Source organism: Apus apus, chromosome 15, assembly GCF_020740795.1.
Source record: "Apus apus isolate bApuApu2 chromosome 15, bApuApu2.pri.cur, whole genome shotgun sequence".
Classification (NCBI taxonomy): domain Eukaryota; kingdom Metazoa; phylum Chordata; class Aves; order Apodiformes; family Apodidae; genus Apus; species Apus apus.
Window position 1 is genome coordinate 10,261,951 of NC_067296.1, and position 16,721 is coordinate 10,278,671.

General features: G+C 45.7%; 1 long non-coding RNA gene across 1 annotated transcript; it reads right to left on the minus strand.

Moving 5' to 3' along the window:
• Positions 1 to 470: 470 nt before the first annotated feature.
• Positions 471 to 9,753, minus strand: LOC127391046 (uncharacterized). Its single transcript, XR_007890998.1, has 2 exons — positions 9,578 to 9,753; positions 471 to 6,378 (listed from the first exon to the last, which is right to left on the minus strand). It is a non-coding gene; the product is annotated as an uncharacterized LOC127391046 (long non-coding RNA).
• Positions 9,754 to 16,721: the final 6,968 nt, after the last annotated feature.

Consider the following 16,721-nt stretch of genomic DNA (forward strand, 5'->3'; position numbering starts at 1 on the left):
CCTGCTGAGGGACAGGAGGAGCTGGCAATACACCTTGCCATCCAATAGTAACAGCCTGGAGCACACAGAAGGGGCCAGGGCAGGAGGGCAGCACCCAGACCCCAGGGAGATGTGTCCCAAGGGAGTGGGAGATTGCTCCCCTCAGATGTGACCCCTCGGAAGCCTCAGCTCGAGCTGCTCTGCTTCCCCTTCCCACACACCAAAGACTCAACTACTCACCATTTCACCATGTTGTATCAGAGTCCACAGAAAGTCTGCTTGCTCCATTTGCCATGCCCAGCAGCTTTACATGGGGGAAAGGGACTTTCTGAATTACAGGAGCCTCTGTGGCACCCCAGGAGACACCTGCACTTTCCCACTCTGCTCCTGGCTGGCTTTGCACCAGCACAGCCAATGGCAGAAGAGCCCCCATTCACTTGTGTTCCATGATGTGCTCCCTCTCTCAAAAATTTGTCTATCCAAAGCCAGACTGCAAGGTTAAATTGCTTTTAATTTTTGTTTAATTATCTGCAGTGGCACAAATAACTAACAGCATCGATTTTAACTTGGCACACAGAGGCAGGTTTCAAATGGCAAAGCGTATTATGAGATCGAATTATTAAACGTCGCTAATGAGCAAAATAATGATGTGGTGCCAAGCTATAAAAGGTTAGACTTTAAAGTTGTCACAGTTCATGAGCAAGAAAGATTTAATTGCATTCTTAATCAAATATTTATATGATAATGTGTTTTAATCAAAATAATAGCAACTAATTTGGAGAGGAATATATCGTACGCTTTCTATTCTTGCTTTAAGGAGGTTTTTTGAGGTGAGGCTGCAGAGCACTTATTTCCTTACTCAATAATAAATCCCTCCCAGTTGAAAGGTGTTCCAGCTGAACCTGCCTGCGGACACACTGGTGGGCCAACAAGCTGCAGGAGCAGTTGAAGATGTGCAGGTGCCCTTCACCCTGCAGGGAGCCTCCTGCTCCTCCGGGTGCCACCACGAGGTGGGTGCAGGTCCTGCTCCGTCCCACCATGGGGCTGGGCAGCCCTGGCTGTGCCAGGCACAGGGCAGCAGGACCCATGCTGGCACTCGCTGGTGAGTCAGGGCCCCTCACTGTGTCTTTGAAGCACTTACAATTCACAAATGATGTAGCTGCTACCTCTTTCCCTCCCAATCCTGCCAAATCTCATAACTCTCCTTGGCAGCTGATGCTATCGCAATGATTTCCAGCTGTGCAAGAGGCAGCTTAAAATGGCTGCTGTGCTGGAGCACTGATCCTCTCCTTCCCCCTGCTCCTTTCCTGGGCAGGGAGGTGAAGACACACAGCCAGCACTCACCACTCCCATCCCTTCTCCAGCCCCTCCTTGGCACAGCTCACGTCTGCAGCTGGATGCATCGAGATGCAGTGAGTTCTGCTCTGGGCTTTTAGTCTGGTGTGTTAAAAATATTAAAATGGGCAGTTTAAAGATGCAACAGCCCCCACCAACACCAGGCTTTGATTCTAAGTGCCTGCAAAGCTGAGACATGGCTGTACAGTTCACCCTGCTGAGATACCACATGCAAATGCCGTGGAGGAAGGGCCATGGCAGCTGAAGAGGATGAACATGTGCAAACATGCCAGTTTGGAGAAAAATATATCTCTCAAACTTTGCCCAAAAAAGTCAAATGAAACTTGTTTGAAATTGTAAAAAGCCTGCAGGACCATTTCTGTGAGGCACTTCAACTGCCAGAACATCATGAGAAAACATCCCCTCTTAAGGAGCACATCGAAGTCCTTCCAAAGCAACGAGCTGAGGGAAGTGTCCACACAATTCTGGTATTTCTCTAATGGATACTCCAAGCCACCAGCATTCACTAAATGTGGGGAAAGATTTTCAAAACATCATGCCAAGTGAAACAGAGCCTACTGAAAAGCAGCATCGCTCACCCAAAATCCCAGATAAGAATATTCCATTACTCTGTGCATGGCTCCAATGAAGCTTTTGAAAAGGAGGAAGGAGACAAGGGCTGTGAGGACTGCACTGACCTCCCAGCCAGCTCATGCAGAACAGCCACAAACCTCCTGTGTAGCTCAGCCTGTCCTGTGGTGCCCATGTAGGTAGACGCAGGTGGAGCACCTGGTGCAGAAGATACTGTTAGAATGTACAAGGACACCCAAGGCAGCCACAGCACCATTTGGTGATTGCCCTCTGCAACATGTCACCCTTGCAGCCACAGGGCTGCTGGAATTGGATGAAAACACCATGACAGAGTTGAAACACTGGCCCTGGCTCTGGCCCCTTGGCACACACCTCTGCATATCCACAGCCCAGGATTTTCTCTCCTCCTCCACTTAGCCCCTTGTGCTGGGTGGATGTATATTCATTTTTCCCTGACTTTTTAACACTTCATCAGAAAGCTGGAAATTTTTTTAAGTGCTAAGTTTGCCATTTCTCTTGGAGTCAAGATGAAAAGCTCTCAATGAACCACCTTTGATTGGAATCACTTCTGTTGCTTTCAGTTTGGCCAGATGTTTCCTAATTACTTATCTGTCAATTTTTATTTTTTTTAAATGCACAGACATTTCCTCTAAGTGAAAAATAGTGTAAGGTTCTTGTTTAGTGTCTTCGCCTGAGTGAAATAAGCCAGGCTAAGCTGCATCATCAAGACTGGATTTTATGCTTGAACATGCAACTTAACATCAAAAGCTTGATCTTTTTTATTATTCAGCACAGCCTTTTTAGACCAACTTCAGCAGGAGCCAAATGGCACATCATAACTTGGGATTTAAAACTTTTCTTTTTAAAGCTAGATCTGAGTCATGCAGCTTTCTCCTGCACTTGAGATGGTTTCATGTAATAACTCAGGGCCAGAACCTGCCACCATTACTCACGTCACCGGAGCCTTACTTACATGAAGAGACTTATTGAACTAGTGCAACTTGGGGTGAGTAATGGTCACAGAATCAGATCTAATCCTTTTCCCATCAAAAAAAAAAAAAATTTATTCCACTGATTTGAGTCAGTCACTGGGTCCTGCAAGGATGTCTTGTCCATGAGTCATGCAGCAATTACTCTGAAGGTAGAAAGACTACAAAGAATCCTTGAAGACCTTCTTTTCCCTAGCTGACCACTGCCTGGCTGGGAGCAGTGAGCTGATCTAACAAGGCAGGTGTCATTATGTGTCAGTCATTTGAGACACTCAGCATCAATTTGCTCTTCGGCTGCTGTCGGACATCTTTCCTGTTGGGTAAGCATCCCAAAGACTCAGACATTACTGCAAAAAGGAAGGGGAAAACCAGCAGAACTGAACCCTGAAGAACTCTGTGGGTGCTTTAAAGGTTTTGTTCTTGTTTTTCCATTAAGAGAAAAAAAAAAAGCCCAGTGCTTGTCAAAATGTCCATGGATAATACACCCATACACCAGAAGAGGACTGAATTAACTAAAAATAAATCCATATAACAATTTTTCAATAACTTTAGCTGTCTTCAAAGCCAAGTAGCAATCTCTGACGAAAGCAGGATCATGCCAGTAACGCTTTAAGAGTTTTAAGTTATTTGATAGCTAGTTAAGTAAACCTCTGCCTGTAGCCTTCATCATTCCACCAGAAATGCTTTGTCAGTGTATTTGTGACAAATTAATTATAGCGATAGAAAATCTCAGTAGAAATGAATATTCAAAAAAATTTTTTCTAGGCTGTTGACTTCAGGGAATGCACTTCTGTTTCTAAAGCTGTGTGTTTTCCTCATTAGCTCCAGTTCGTTTCAGAAACTTTCAGAAGTGATTAGAAGTGGTTTTATTCAGCTTGCCTGGGGAATGGCATTAGCAGTGGAACAAACCAGTGATGTTGGAGACTTGTTGGCAACAAGAAATGGCCCATCAGCAAACTTCTCAGAGAAAACATCCTGAAAATGCCGTATCAGTTCCGACTGCCTGATGCTCTTGTGCAGTGAGATGCTTGCATGAGGCTCTCTCAGTGAGCTTTAGCACTGAAGGATCTTGTGTTCACAGCTCCAGGAAGACCCAGGAGCACAGCTCAGCTCCATCTTCTAATGGGTCCTGGCCTGATCCTGCAAACAGAAGGAGCAAAGCTGGGGCAGACCACAGGTAGCTCTGACTTACCAGAAACTGACACTGTGGCTTTTGCTTGCTGCAAAGGTTCCTGCAAAACAGAAGACTCCTGTTTATCTCTTGCTCTAGTTATTGTCTATAAAATGCAGATCATTCTTGTCTTGGGCAAAAGTCATTTGGAGGAGCACCCATTTGTGATTCTCATTAAAGCTGCCAAAAGCAAGAGGCCATCACTGCCTCCCACCTCCCACACCACCAAGTCACCCTCCTTACCTTCATCCCATTGTCCTGCCCCAGTGTTTACACAGCTTAGCCCTGTATGAAACACTGAAATATTGGCCTGCAAGTCCTGGAGTCTCTTCTTGATGGGTTGCTTGGAGCTGACAACAACAATAAACACAAATAAAGCTTCTCCCAAGGTGTGACTGCACAACCCAGCTCAGGAAGCTCCCATGACCCTGGCTTCATAAGGGGGCACATTCCTGCCTTTGCCACAGGAACTGGGCAGAGATCCTCCTCCATACCCTCACCTCCCTCCAACAACTCAATCAACAAGCTGCCTCATTAGCTTCCTATATTTAATTAACAAGTTGAATTAATAAGTAGCCTGGGCTGCTTAATTAACAATTATTTAATCCTTGGTTAATAAGGACATCAGAAAGTAGTTCATAAGGGACTCATTTTAATAGATTAAGGTGAAATAATGATCTAAGGAAAAGGTGTTAAAAGTCTGCATGGAGCTGGTGCTGGACCCCACCCTGAAACCAGGTGTCCCTCCTCAAGTCCAGCTGTGAGGAGCCACCTTGCCCTCAAAGCTCTTGCCTGCCTCCCTAGTGCCCAAATCTGGGTTGGAGTTGTCCAAAATACTCATTTGGTTTTTGCTCTCACTGGACATGCTCTCCAGAGCTGCAGCTTGATGTGTCCTCCCCAGGAGGTCCCTGTCCCTACTGGAAAGGAGGAGCTGGGGCAGGTATCCCACCCACTGGTGCTGCAGTAAGACGAGAGGGCGGTGTTACTTGAAATGAGGAAAGAAAAACAAAATAAAAATAATAGAATGTACAATCCAAAACATCCTTTCCCTGTCCTGTATTATTTTCCAGGGCAGATCTGTGAATGCAGTTTAAGAACTTAAATTTAAACCTACGCTGGACCAAGCAACCAAAAATTTGCTGGGGCTGAGCAAGAGACCTCACGAAACCCCTGCCATGGACCTCGAGCACAGGGGAGGTGTGAGGGATGCTGAGGGTCCTGGCTGCAGGAGGGAACCCCGTTCTCTCAGGCTCAGGCAGTGATCAACTTGATCAAACCCAACTGAATATGTTTCCCACAGTTTACCAACATATAAGATTTGGCAATTTTCAGTAGGAAAGTGTGAAGAAGTATGTTGATGTTTCCTTCTCATTTTGATACAGTAAGTGTCTTGTTTCCACATTAATATTGATCTCAAGGTGCACATACATAAATATACATACTCACCCTGCATTCAAAAGACTCATATTATCATATAAGATTTAAAATTCAGCTAAATAGAAGCAGTTGATTTTTCCTGATGGTATTGCTTTGAAATTTCCCATCCATAAGTCATTTTGAAATCCCAAACCAAACAAAAATCTGAGTTATTTCCCACACAACAGATGCAGTGCAACCATCTCTAGGAAAATGAATTTTTAGTTTATTGTTGCTTGTGGTGACTTCTGTTCATGGCTGGTTTCAAAGAAGAGATTGAGTGTAGCAACAAAACACCTTTGCAGTGAGGCAATTACCATCATTTTCAGTTACAATGTTGTCGTTTCCGATCAAAGTATTTCAAGACATGGGAATACAAACATCACTGTTATTGCCACATTGATAAATTTTGTTGTGGGCTTATTGTGAGAACAATTAATAGTGCTCAGTTTTGTTTCAATATTTGTTAGACAACCTGAAAGAAAAGATAACATAAATTTGTTACTAAAAAAATCACAGCAAGGGGAGGGTGGGGCAGGGGAAAAAGCATTTATCGACAAAAACATTTTAGGAACAGAATCTGTAAACAAAATTGAACTGGAAATTCAGCTGCCTGGTAGAAAGACACGAGATGATATTGCACTACTTTAAATGGTGGAAGTGACTGCTCCTCACACCTCTTATTTAGATCTTTTTCGTATCTAGTGTTTCTCTCATGTCTCAGGCTGCCATTTGCCCATGTGTCAGTAGGAAGGAGCTGAAAGCAAGTGCAACTTATCTGATGACAGAAGGAAGTTCTGGTTAATTTTGGCTTCTTTTTTTCTGACACAGATCTGTATTTTCATAATGTCTCATCCCTATACAGAGCCAACATTGCTTGGTGTCTCAGACTTCACCCTGAAGGGTGGGAAGGAATAGGATGTCAGAGGTTTTTCCATCTCCTTTCACCCTGTCACAGGGCAGACCCAGCCTCCCCCCTCCTGACCAGAAACATTAAAGATAAATCCAGCATCAGAAACTCAAGGAAAGCATAAAAAAATTGCAGAGTAGTCAGTGGTCTCTAACCCAAGGAGAGCCAGGAGGGAACTGTTTTTTGCCTAATAGAAAGTATCAATAATCAAAAAGACAAATTTCTTTTGAGTGTTACCCAAAGCCTGGTGTAACAAAAAATAAATCTCAGAACAATACCTGCTGCAGGGTCATTAACTGACTGCTTGGAGCTTGATCAGAATTCAAGACTTTTTCTCTGCAGTTTGTGTAACACGGATTGACAACCTTCTCATTTTCCTTCCAACAAGCAGCCCCTAAAGCCCTCTGCAGTCTGTTTTTATGTAGAAACACAGGCAATTATTTTATACAAGGAACAACACAAAGGTTAGTGACTTCCAGAGCTTGACAATACAGTGTAGACCCTGTTCCAGCAGATGCAGGTCATGGTGCACTAGTGTTCTAGAGGCTTGAAACCATTTTTAATAGATGGTAACTGTACCTATAGAGGAGTAGCTATAGGCATAATTATGATCCCCCATGAGCTTTGAGTGACTAGGACATAGCAGGTGAATATCTTCCATCACTTTCAAATTATGTGAGAAAGATACCCATGAAGCTCCTTGCTCAAGGCTTCTAGCAGCCCAGTAGGGAAGCAGATGTGCAGCCTATTCAGCAGGACACTTCTAATGCAGGACTCATTTCTGGTGACTGTGGATCTGCAGAGCCCAAAAGGTTCCTGTGCCTCTTCTGCAGATCCCCCAGGACACTGTTGGGGCAAAACCCGTAAGATTGGTGCCTTAGCCAAGCTTCCACTCTACCAAGAAAAGATGGGAGGAAAGAAGAGAAAGAAAGAGGCAACTGACTTCATCCCCACCAGATTCCAAATAATGAGCACAACCAATTGAGGTGAGGGACTTGTCTATTCAGCAGCATGGTTGTAGTCTTGAGAACAAAAGCCTCTCCCAAATGCTTCCCATGGTCAGTGTTGCAGTAACAACTTGGAAAGGTTTTTGAAGTATTTACCAGTTGCTGTCTGCTGTGTCTGTCGCCTGGCATGGAAGTTCCCTGTCTGTCCCTCAGATCCACTTGCATTTCTCCACTTGTTTTACCTGCTTCTTGTTACATACCATGTATAACAATGTGGGCTCCTGCCTTTGCAACACAAACTGCAGTAACAACTTGAGAGGCCTTTGGGGAAGTTTGATAATCTAAAATCCAGCAGCGATACTAAAGACAAGCAAATATCCACCTGCCCCTCAAGGCAACTTAACAATATTTCTGTAGTGATTACTGCAGCCAGAGAGTGCCCCATTTCCTAACCACCCTCACCCTGAGGCGCAAAGTGGAGAGTACACACCACTCCCATCCCTGTGAGCAGCTGGGAATTGCAGACATAACTACAGATTCCTGTCCAGTGAAAACTGCATTTACTCATCCAAAACAAATTCACATACGTCACCATTGCCAACGGCCCTAGGTCCTATTTTGGACCACACTGATTCACAGGCCTCCTAGATGCCTTGCCAGAAGGCTCATCTCACTGTGGGTGACTGGCTCTGGCCTTACAAAGACACAAGCTGACTTAATTTCAAAGAGCAAGCAGGGAACTTTAATCGTGTGCAGGAGGGAAACCCTGAACCTCCTGGCTGGTGCTGCTCCATGAAAAGGTCCAGAGTTGCAGCTCCATCTCTCACCAGTGACTTGCTCCCATAGGTCAGCACCATCACAGGTAACGAACTGGCACTACCACACTAAAATGAACCAGGAAAGAGGCAGATCTCCCAGGCCTTCCTGTAAAAGCATCTCACTCTGAACATGATATCCTGTATGGACACACTATCAGGACCTGGGGGATACACGGAAGAAGGTGCTATCCTGTTTCTCATAGCTTAGCTCTGTCTGTTCCCTGTGGCAAGGGATGGATGTGTTTGGAGCTGCCAGCTCTTCTCCAGCAGCTGGATTTCATGTGATCAACAATCAGGTGCTTCTGCTAGTGAATCCCTGGATCAATACAACATCCCTTCTGAGGCTGAAGTCCCTGACCACAAGACTCCTACCTTCAGGCCTGACATGGCATATTTTACCCAAACTTAACCTCCCACTGGTGCAGCAGGGCACACAATAAGCCCTGCAGATTGATTTCCAACCTTCTTCTTCCCAGACCTGTCTTGACACTTACCCCCCTCCTGTTTTTCATGAAATCCAGGCCAGCAAGGAAGAGGAGAGAGTTCAGTGCATCTGCTCACCACTAACATTGATAAACAGCACAGAAAAACTTTGCTAACCTGAAATGCATCAACATATCTAACCAAAACCCACTTGATTTCCCCTGGAAAGCAAGAGCTGTGAAAGGCCATTATTAGCAGGTTGCTCCTGCATGTGAAGTAATTGAATAAGGAAATGGGAAATGTGAGGCAGGAGAGCTTAGCTGTCATTTTACAAAAAAAAATTAAATGCATGAAAAGTGTCTCAATGATATAATTAAGGCAAAATTCCAATCCTCCATTAGTAGTGGCATTAGTTATTGCAAGCAGATTGCATTTGTTACTACTGGAACAATGAAATCCTTTGTTATACAACTTTATTAAAAACAACAACAAACCAGCAACCCCCCCCAAAAAAAGAAAAACAACAACAACAGAAAAACCAAACCAAACAAAAAACCAAACAAACAAAAAACAAACAAACAAAACAAACAAAAAACTCACAGAAACCACCTAAACTCAACAACAAACCACCAAAACCCCCAAATTATCTGCTCCTCAAGAGAAGCTCTAAGGCAAAATTACTTTTGAGCCAACCTTGATTATTTTTGTCTGTTCAGGCTGATAGTAAGAGAGGTCAAAACAAGATGAGGAAACCACTGTACAGCACTAAATGGCTGTTAGGGCTTGTCACGGGCTGTTACTGCAGGTGTGGAGAGACAAAGCTGTATGAAACAAAGCTGTCTTGGAGCATCATGGACAGTGTGAGGTGTTGCCATGCACTTGGAAGAGGTTGATCCTTCCCACAGACAGCCCGGGATACTGGACCACTGTCAGAACCATGGGCAGCCCAGTTTGCAAACCCTCCCAGCCTTTGGCCACCAGAAAGCTGGAACACTCACCCTGAGCTGCACTGGGTTGTGGTCTCAGCTTCCTCCACAGTCCTGGATTTCAACATTTCACATGCTCAGAACTCAGATCAATAACTAGGAGTGTGCTTCATGCAATCCCCAGCTTTCAAAGGAGCCAGAAGCTGTGCTTCTGTAGCCACTCCTGGTGAAAGCAGAGTCCTGTAAGCTCATGGTCACTTACAAATCTCATATGGGTAGAATTTGACCCTGAGGCAGCCACTAAAAATAACCATGTCATCCAATGCTCCATTCCACCTAAGCATGCCTTCAGCAACCTCTTAACTGCTGGGCTTCACAGCACCTTTCACAAAGAGCCCCAAACATCTTGTAACCTTCTCCATCACACAAGCAGTTAAACCCAGCTCACCTAAACCACTGACTTCCTCACATGCAAGCACTGCTTTCCAAATTGCACTGGTCAGATGCCATTCTGGTGGGGTCTTTTTTTCCACAAGCCCCTTTGGAAGGTCCAAGCCATCTGCTCAGCTCCCCAGGAGCTGCTATTCCTCCTTTTCCAAGCCAGTTTGCTCCTTTTGACTCTGCTCCCTCTCCAGTCGGACTTCCCTGCCTTACCTTCAGCATCTGCAAACTGCAAAATGGGGCATAGGTGTTGCATTTTGACCATTTCCTACAGAAAACTCTTCTGCACCGGCATGAGAGCTTCATGCAGAGCTAGGTAGGGCACCCAAAACAGCTAAGGGAGGTGGGGAATGCTCCTGTGCAGGACACTGACCCTTCAGCTCCCCTTCAACACTGCTTTACACACCAGCTACATGCAGGACTTGCTTTCACCCTCCTAAAGCAACTGAAATCCATTGTCACCTTTGAGACCTGGTTTGCAACAGGGCAGGATCTCACCTGTCTTATATGAGAGGCAATGAATCACAGCTTTTCAGTTTTACAACTTATTTTACACTTATTTTTTTACTCTGCTCCCACTCACTCAGGCTGTCAGTTCTCTATGTCAGGTTTCTGGGGTTTTCAGGCAGCTGGTTTTGCACAGGGGAGACCAGGGCTTTGGAGCCAAGCACCTACACTGTAATCAGCTGCTAAAAGGCCCTTGGATGTTGCTCAAAGCTGTTTTACACAGCGGGACACATGGTGGAATTGCCAAACTCAGAGGTGTGACGACATCAAATATACCTTTCCTCCAAGGGAGGAAGCCATCAATAACATTCCACTCTGAGTACACTAAGTTGGGAGCATAAGCAAACTTATTAGCCATGGAAATCTGTTTCTAGTGATTTTTCAACATTTAATTCAGCTCAAGGAGCAAAAATTAGAAAAATTAACTGCCTCCAGACAGTCATGTGACTCAGAGGTGATAACTGCCAGAGGACAAGCAAACACGTCAGTTGAGTGATTACATGGATACCTGCTGAAAGGGGGATTTTCAGTTGTGTGTGTTGATTTTCTACATGTACATCTACCATTATACAGGGGAAAAAAAATCAATTAGCAAGAGTAATTTATTTCTGAACACATTGGTTGGAGAGAAACATTAGTTCAGAAACATTAATTTCTGGACAAATGTTTACAATTAAAATGCAATTTTGATTCCACTCAAGTCCTGTGCTGCCACCCTGTATCTCATCCCAGATATGGAGAAGAAACAGGAGTCTCCAGGAAAGGCAGATCAGGGGTCGCAGTGGTTGAAATTGCCACCTGTTAGTTTGCTGTGAGGATGTTGAGATGCATAAAAAGACCAGGCTGGGGGTCTGGGCTGTTTCTGCAGCTGAACCTTATTCCTAAAGCCATGAAGAAGTCCTGAGTTAATGAGAACTCAGAAGTAGAGAGGAGGACAGCACACACAGGTAACACATGGGGATGGAAGACAATGTGATGCAGTCCCTGAGGGTTTGGGGATTTTATTTGTATAAGACTGATGAGGCAGAGCTTCTTTAAAAGCAATATGAGCTGGATGGTGCCTGAAGTCAGTCCAGAAGCCGAAGAACAAGACAGAAAGTGAGCAATGGGCATGGTCTGGCAGTGTCAGAAACCACCCCCTCCCCAGGCAGCACATGCAGAAACCACCACCCACACATGGTGCTGAATGCCAGAGCAGGGAAGCAAAACCAATGCCTTTTCCCATAAACCAAAACTTTAAGAGAAAAGACAAAGCTCATTCTCCAAATTCACAGTTGGTTCCAGCAATTACTCACAACTAGTTACATTTGCTGGTGACTCAGTCTGAGAAGATCTTGATTCAGGGCAAAAACCTCACCGAGGAGTCGGGCATCTTCTGACGAGTTGGAAGAGCTGAGTAAACTTGAACAATTTTTTTAGTCAGCTTCCTTAAGGCTTTGCTTCATTCTGCACTTTTCTACACCACAAGGAGCCTCAGTTACACTCTTTAATACTGTCCCTTTGTTCTCTGACATAGTTACTCAAACACCCCACACCCCGACACAGGAGAGTTTCCTTTGAAGCATCGCCAGGCTATAGGCAACAGCAACCACATCCTCATGTGCACAGGAAGATCAAGTGGGCTGAGGGGACCTCACCTGCCTCCAGACCTGTTGCGCTTAAAGCACCTGCCTACATCACCTTCACAGGTGTTTTCAACAATAAAAGCTGCTCTTCTGTCACAGGTTACTCATTGGCTCCAAATTCTCAGCAGCAGCAAGTGCATCCAGGCGCTGTGCAGATTTGCAGAAATTGTTTATATAAACAGTTTATTCAGGCATTTACAGTAAAATCTGGCCTGGAGAATGTAAATAGAGTTCCAGTTTCATGTTTCTCTTACAAGATTACTGTAAATCTAGTCATATTTAGTATTTTTTTCCTTCAAGTGCAGGAATTATGCACCCAGCTAACCTTGCACTGGTGCAGGAGGAAAGGAAGCTTTCCAGACCTCCTGTTTGCAAAGCAATAAAACCTAACAGGGCTCAGAGATCAGAGGGAAAATAAACAGATCCTCTCACTCACGCTCCTCCAGTCCTCTTTTCCACCCCCACCCCACCCCCCTCCTCCCCCCCCCCAGCTTATATTTAGCTACAACTCCTCCGTACCCACAGGAAAGCTGCCCTGGCAGCAGAGAGGCAGAGCACCAAGACCAGCTCAGCCATTCCCCTCCCTGCCTCAGGTATATCCATCTTAAACATATTTTGAAGTAGCCCAGTAACTTGTGCAGCACCGGGAAACAAGAGATGACATCTGTGCCCACATTCCAATGCGGCAAATCCACCTTTTTCTCTCAATTTATGCCTTAACATTAGCAAGGCCACAGCAGAGAGAAGCAGGAGGCTGGTGAGCAATGCAGTGGAGGGGCTGATACTTAAGACTCCAGTCTCTTTTTTCAAAGGCAGGCTGCTTATTAGCAATGCACAGCAACACCAAAGCGATAGCTTTGTACTTCAGAGTTGCTCTCTTAATCAAATGCAACTTCACAGAGCCACGCTGATCTAATTGTTCAATGTCCGGGTTCCCTGCCTTTGCAAGAGATAAATCCTCCAAGTAGCTGCATTTTGACTGGCATCCAAAACTCGCCACTGGCTGCTGTGATTGTGATTTATTGCTGCTGCTAACGATCAATCTCAAGGCAACTGTGTGCATTTGAACTGAGAGTCAGGACTGCACCAGGGGAGGGAACGAACACCCACCACGAGCTGACAACTAATGAATCCTGACCAGCACTCAATGCTCTCCCACATTTCTGCATTGCAAAACCTACTCCAAGTACACCGCTTAGAGTGCTTCATGTCACCTCTCCTCTGCCTAGACCAGAGCCATCAGTCTGGGCAGCCAGAGCTCTAAATGTCATTTATGCACCTTTGAATCCTACCTGACAGCCGGCTTTCCTTATGTGGAGCCAGGGAGGAAGCTGGGGAGCAGCCCAGCCACCAGCCCGACCTGCTGGGCAGCTCAGGAATGTTCCCAGCAGGCAGGGAGCCCTGAGAGCAGCAGCTCCTGGTCCCCTGAGGGGGAGGCAGCCATGGAGGAGGCCCTAGAGCTGCAGTGATCAGTGCATTTCCAGCCACAAAGGAAGAAAAAGATCAACAGCTCCTGCAGCATCCGGCTCCAGGACACCCAGGGTACCCTGAAACAATACCATAAATCTCAGTTACCTCAAAAAGAGTAAGCACTGAAGTGGCTGCTGACTCACAGGATTTGTCTTTCCTTCACACCCCCCAGGCAGCTTCAGAAACCTGGGGCATCACACAACTAAAACATTGCCCCACCTCATACAGGTGCAAAGGGCAGTCAGGAAACACCCTCTTCAAAACCTCCTTTAGCTTCTACTCAGCAGAACAGAGAAATCCCTGGAGCCAGCCACCATCCTCCCTGGGGCTGCTTAAATTTGCCTCCTGCTCCATAGCAGGATTATGCACACCTGGGCCAGAGCCCCCAGCTGCCCCTGCCTGCCCCTGCCTGCCCACCAAGCAAAATCCATGAGTCTTCCTGCACTGGGTTCAAAGGAGAGGGGCGAGCTGTCTGCAGGGCTCCCAAGGAGAGGAAAGAGGGAGGGAGAAGTGCTGACCCCATCAGACCTTAAATGAAGTGAACTTGAGGTCTAGGAGTGCAAGGCAGGAATTATTTAATCTGTTCTCCTGACCAGTTTTTTGCTTTTAACACTGTTACATGGTTCTGTTTTATGTCAAAGCAGTGGGAATTTCTAGACTCTGTTCTTTTAAGAGGAAAAAAAAGGTTAGCAAGTGTTTGGAGCAAATTCCCATTACAGTCAGGATAATCAACAGCAAGGATTCCTGTGAGAACACGTTGCTTTCTTAATAAATCTCAGTGCAACTCATCACTGCAACACTCACCATGCGGGAGAATTTGTTTCTGTCCCTGGTCAAGGTTTTCCCTCCCTCAATGGTAAGGCAAGTCTCAGCCTGCACAGGGGCTTCAGGGCCAGCAGCATGGAAAAAAAAACCAAACCTCCAATAAACTAACCCGAGGGAAAAGTTAGGACAAGTAGGTAAAATAGGGAGACAAACAGGAAGGGAAAAAAAAAACCAAACAAAAAAACCAAAAAAAACCCAGCAAAAAGCAGCTGTGAAGTTAAGATCCTTTGAAGGTGGAATTTACACCTTCCAGGGAGCACAGCCAGGCAGGGCCGGGAGTGCTGAACCTCATTGCTCTAAGTCCTATTCCGTTTGCAGCACAGAAATCAGTTCAAAAATCAGTCTTTGCTACTTGTGGTTTCCAAAAGTCACAATTTTTTTTATTCCACAGATGAAAAAAAAACAACAAAAAAAGAGTTAAAAATAATCTTTTGCCAATCAGCTGTTCTGCAGTGTCCCCAGATCACCTCATTAGCTGTGGAAAGGTAACTTAGTAACAGTTTTTCTCTGCCCATTCCCACGCACTGCACTGCTTGAACTTGGCTTTTTTTTTCATCTAAAAAAATTCCCCTTTGGAAAATGTGGTTTCAGCTGAGTTTCCATTTTCTGTGGGAATGTGTTGGTTTCAGCCAGGACTCTGAAAATTAAAAATGTCCTTTTGAAACAGTGATTTAAACCAACTCTGCCCTCTCCCCCACCTTGCTGCACCTGGAGCAAGGTGGCTGTTTCCTTCCCACTTGGGTACGTGTGCTCCTGAGGTCAGGGCAGGGCATTGCCCCCCCCTTCAGAAATGTAGGGTTTTGGTGATTCTTTGCACGTGGGATGGGAAAGTGGGTTTGCAGCCACTCCAGGTAATACACATCTTTGTTACCTGCCTGCACACATGTATCAGGGGTGGTCACTTGTTCTGGTCCATGCACTCAGGCTGGTAAAGTCTTAGCTTCTAACACTGGTGTGAAAGTTGGTCAGTCACTAAAAATGGAGTGAGCAGAGTTCTGCTCATTTAAAATGTGATGTCAAGGAAAAGCAGCTGCCAGGCTAACAGGAGGTGGTTTGTAACTGGACTGGAAGGCACTGAACGCTGGCAGCACAGAGCAGCACTGCCCATAGTGCACTCCCCAGTACCTCCCACACATCATCTCAAGCACTCAGTGATGCCTCCAGAAGCCCACTTGTACCTCCAAATCATCACTCACCAACTCATCCCAGAGCCCAGACTGCTGAGGCCAATGTCCTATGGTCTGGAACAGCAAGGAGAGCACTTTATTCCACAGTGCAGCTCATGACCCTTGCCTGCCCCCAGCTCTCTGGGAACCTCTGGCTCCTTTGGGGCACATGGACAGTGCCAGGCTTGAAGCTCCACCACTTCCTGGCACCCCTGCAATTAAACTGCTTTCAGCCTTTACTAGTGACATTTTCCAACTGGCCATTGGCCTGGGGCCCTGTTGCAAGTAACCAGTCATGTAGAGCATCCAGGTGTCCTGCTGAAGTCCTCAGGAGCTCCTTGTGCTCATAGGTCCCACAAATTAAAGCCAAGTGTTCACCGCTTGCCCATCCAAGTCACCTGAGGAGCCACCTGTAAAAGCCAGGGGTGACTTCCAAAAATGCTGCCACCTTAAACAGATGTTTGCAATCAGCCAGAGAGATGGGCTGGGGAGGCTGAGAGTTTCAGCTGAGCTGATGGCCTTCAGGCAAAGACCAGGGGTTAACTACACACTTCTTAGTCCCAAGAGGGAACCCAAGGTCTGGGTCAATCTACAGGATGTCGTTCAGAAACATAAAAAGAAAACCCCCTGCAAAGAGTTAAATTTTCAATCATTTTAATGTGATCACTGCAATTTGACCACAGTCTCAGAAAGGAAAAAGTCACACAAATTATCTGTGCTTAGGATTGAAGTCAATCTACACAGTTCTTGTTGATTGACGGTTATTCAAGTTAAGACCTTCTGACCATCAGTGATGTCCTTGGCTGGAAGGTGGGATCGCAAGTGTCGGGCACACTGGTGCAAAGCAGGAATGTTCCTTCTGGGATTAAAGCTGCAACACCTGCTCTGCTCAAAAGGAAACAGAATTGTACACGCACACACGGACTGAGCATGCAAATACACCAGGAACCAGCTACAGCTTCATGGGAAAAAACACGTCGTGGCATGACAGAGGTTGGGCTGTTCTTCAGGAGGCCACTGCACGGGGAAACCCACACAAATACCAAAACTGGGGAGTATCCACTTTTCCAATACTCAAAAAGAGAACAGGAACAGCTTTTGAAATCACAGCGTCTTGGCAAGCTCTGCTTTTTGGGTAACAAAGCAAAAAAGTGAAGGCAAATTTTCCAAAGTATTGTAAAA